This window comes from Sinocyclocheilus rhinocerous, unplaced genomic scaffold (genome assembly GCF_001515625.1).
Source record: "Sinocyclocheilus rhinocerous isolate Xijiao unplaced genomic scaffold, SAMN03320098_v1.1 scaffold581, whole genome shotgun sequence".
NCBI lineage: Eukaryota > Metazoa > Chordata > Actinopteri > Cypriniformes > Cyprinidae > Sinocyclocheilus > Sinocyclocheilus rhinocerous.
In genome coordinates, this window is record NW_015624201.1 from 12,619 (window position 1) to 16,824 (window position 4,206).

The following is a 4,206-nucleotide window of genomic DNA, read 5'->3' on the forward strand; positions in this document are numbered from 1 at the left end:
AGCGTGGAAAGACTTAAATTGGAAATTGGTAGAAAAAGAATTGCTATGAATGCATGAAATCTTTAAAGAATGCATCTTTATTTAGCACTAATTTAGAATGTATGTTTGAATGTGTGTGTTTATTATACATTGACACTGTTCAAATATATGTCCGTTTTTCTCCCTAATTTTCACACTTTGTGTTAACAGTAAAGAGATTTTTTTTTCACCCAAAAATGAAAATTCTGTCATTCTTAACAAAAAAGAAGATATTCTGAACATCTGATGGTCCCCACTGACATTCATAGAATGGACTGAATGACTGACTGAATGAATGATTCAACAGAAAGAAAGAAAGAAAGAAAGAAAGAAAGAAACTCATACAGGTTTGGAACAACTTACCCTAAATGACAGAATTTACATTTTTTGGGTGAACTATCCTTTTAAGACCAACACTGGCCACATTGCTGAGGTAAAAGCCTGAGATTTTTTACTCAAAATATCATTTTGAAAAATCATTCAAAAAAACAAAATAAAATAAAAAAACTTTCTTTGAAACGAGTGAACAAAATCAGTTACAGGTTACATTGTTACACCAGTAGGTGGCGACAATTGTCCTATGTCAATACTGGGGCATTTATTTGGCCAATTCAAAACGCAGATTCATTCGAACAACACTTGTGATTTTCTTTATGAGAGTCACCGACTACGTTTACATGCGCACGAATAATGCGATTATTTCCAATAATCAGAGTAAGGACTTAATCGCTCTTCACTCCCGTTTACATGCAATTTCCATTATTCTTATTATTCACTAAGAATTGTGGTTATGTTTTTTACTGACATTATTCACATACCCCACTGCACAGCACAAATGATGGACTCAGAAAGAGCAGGTGTGTTACTGGCCGCTGTTTTAATTTATTTATGTCTAATGCAAAACACGTTTGTATGGTTGTATTCCATACTTTTTCGGTGCATTCTACTCGCCGTTTCTGGATGAGGGTAAGGAACAGAGACTGGTGGCAGTGAGTTGTGTTTTCCCCAGAAATGCGATGCTTTCTTCCCCGCCATAGTTTCTAATCTGTGTATTATTACAGGTGTGTGTCACGTTTTTCATGTATGTCACAAGCACATGCACACTTTGGTCAGAGCGGCAATAGGGCCTACTGCGATTAAGGTGTTTACATGCCTGTATATTTCGATTAAAATTGGCATACGCCACCTATGTTAATACAATTATGCTTGCTCCGATTATGAGTTTAATCACATTATTTAAATCGAAGTATTGCGTTTACATGAGGTAAAGTTTAATCGCAATATTGCCAAAATCTCATTATAATCACATTAAGAGGGTGCATGTAAACGCACTCACTTAAGCTGAATCAATCACTCAACCGATTCGTTCAAAGGCACTGATTCGTTCAGAAACAAAACAAAATTTGAGTAATTGAATCATTGTTTTCAGTTCATTCAAAAACGCTGACTCCTTTAGGAACACAACAGCACTGCTGGATCATAAACAGACAAAGTAAGTGTCAATATTAGGCCTAAAATGTACGTTACTCTATATATTTTTGTTTATTTAATGAAGTGATGTGTAAAACCATTACACAATCGTGCTGTATCCTTACTCAGTAACTTCTCGGAAATGGCCAAATCCCTGTTCTGACAGTAGTTCTAATGAGACTTTTCGAATTTGTCAAGGATAGGACAAATCTTTTGAACTAGCAATGTAAATACTAGCAGTTCCCCATACAAGAGTTTTAAGACACTCCTTACTTAATTATTTCCATATTTGGCCATATTCTTGCTAAGGTGATATGGCTTTAATACATTTTAATGCTGTAAATAATTTCACAATTTGACTGTAATAGGGTATGGTGCTCTGACTGCATGTATTTCAATTGTAGCAAACAGGATGCAGAATTCAAAGAAGTATTGTAATGAAAATAAATTGCAAGACATCACATAAAACGCTAAATTAATTTTAATAATGCATTGTATTTTTTTTCCCAGAAAGAATTACCCATTAAAATGTGGTCACAGATCATATGGGGTATTTCCAGAATCAATATGTAATTAATTATCAGTTTTAATTGCTCCTTAGACCTACTTTTTTTATGATTATTTGCAGATGTTATAAGATTTGTATGTGTTTCTATTCAAAGACCTCTGGATGTTGTAAATCCTGAATAATATTGGTGTTAGTGGTAATGATGAGGTTTTGCCATGGTAGTCTTCTGCCTTCTCATGTGCATCTGTGTTTAATGTTATGGGGTCAAAGCTAAACTTTGGACCCAGTATTACTGATCTCAAGTTATTTGCCATGGTCCCAGGATTCAGCAGTTGTAAATAGAAGGTAAAATCATCTATCTAATTCCACAACCTGGTCCTGATTTATGTGTTTGTGTACATGATGTGTGACACATGATACGGGCTCATGCCCTCTCACACAAATTATGAGAACCGCTCTCAGGACAAGACAGTGAGATGCACTTTGACCTCTCGATAACAAAACCCGTTTTAGCTCAGAGGAAGTCCCATTGCGGGATGCTGACAAATTGGAGCTGATGTTTTTTCAGTGTGCTCTATGAAAATTGCCTTGCTCTGAAATGACATTGCAGTATCAAGTTGGGTTGAAGGGGTCACTGAAAACACCCCAATTTGACACAAAATTCTGCCGTAATCTTAGCAGCCTGGGCTAAGTGAGGCCAACGTCTTTTCTGGGCTGTCTCGCTGGCAGCTAGTGTCCTATCTAATATTCATCACTCTTGCAAAACCTGGCCTTTGTGGTGTGAGAGGAAGTATTGATTCCACTGCTGAGCAGGCTGGCATTGAGGTGGCATTCTGAAATGAGCAAATAAAATTAGTGGAACAGCACAGATTTTTATTTAAATGAGCCACAGTGATATGAAATCAAAAAGGGCAGACACTGTGGCTCGACGACAAACCTGGGAAGCATTCAGTAGGGCAGGGAAATGGCTTGTTGCCTTGTGGGAGATGGCCTGGTCAGTCAAGCAAGTAAGGCGACCAATAAACGGAAGTGAAGTTCAGGCCTCACTCCAGGGTACGTCTAGAATTTCCACCACATTGTTTCCTGACTGACACTGAAAGGCAAATCAAAGTTTAGGAACAGCTGTCAGCACTCTGCTGGAGGGAGAAGAGGTGGACACTAAGCAGTAAAATATGTGTTTTCCCTGACAACTTATCTGCAGGAACAAAACAAGGTGCTTCCATTTATTTATTCCATTAGCACAAGAAACCAACCCAGGCTCATTGGAGAAACGTGCCTGTGGCGACATTTCTGCAAAATGATAAGACATTGCTTCTTGCATGTTTCACAACATTTTCAAAGTGAAATGTCCAGTGAGTGGTTCTAAAAGTACCTTCAGTTTTATCTGAAACAGATGAATATAAATTTGGCAACATTGTGTTAAGTTGGTTGTCACACGTATCTCAGACATTAAAAGGTTAATGCTTTTGAAAATAATGTAATACCTACACTAAACTACGGTGGACCAGTAGTACACAACACAACAAAATCTCCACAACACAACAAAATCACAACACAACACAACACAACACATAGGACTAATTTTGTTGTGTTGTGCTAATTTCACTGTGTTGCGGCTTGTTTCTGTTGTGTTGTGGTTTGTTTCCATTGTGTTTTGCTAATTTCGCTGTGTTGTGGCTTGTTTCCATTGTGTTGCACACATTTTGTTATGTTGTGGCTTGTTTCCATTGTGTTGTGCTAATTTCGTTGTGTTGTGGCTTGTTTCCATTGTGTTGTGTTAATTTTGTTGTGTTGCGACTTGTTTCCATTGTCTTTTGCTAATTTCGTTGTTTTGTGACTTGTTTCCATTGTGTTGTGGCTTGTTTTCATTGTGCTGTGCTAATTTCATTGTGTTGTGGCTTATTTCTGTTGTGTTGTGGCTTGTTTCTGTTGTTTTGCAACTTGTTTTTGTTGTGTTGCGGCTTGCTTTCGTTGTGTTGCACTAATTTTGCTGTGTTGTGGCTTGTTTCCATTGTGTTGCGACTTGTTTCCATTGTGTTGCGACTTGTTTCCATTGTGTTGCGACTTGTTTCCATTGTGTTGCGACTTGTTTCCATTGTGTTGCGACTTGTTTCCATTGTGTTGCGACTTGTTTCCATTGTGTTGCGACTTGTTTCCATTGTGTTGCGACTTGTTTCCATTGTGTTGCGACTTGTTTCCATTGTGTTGTG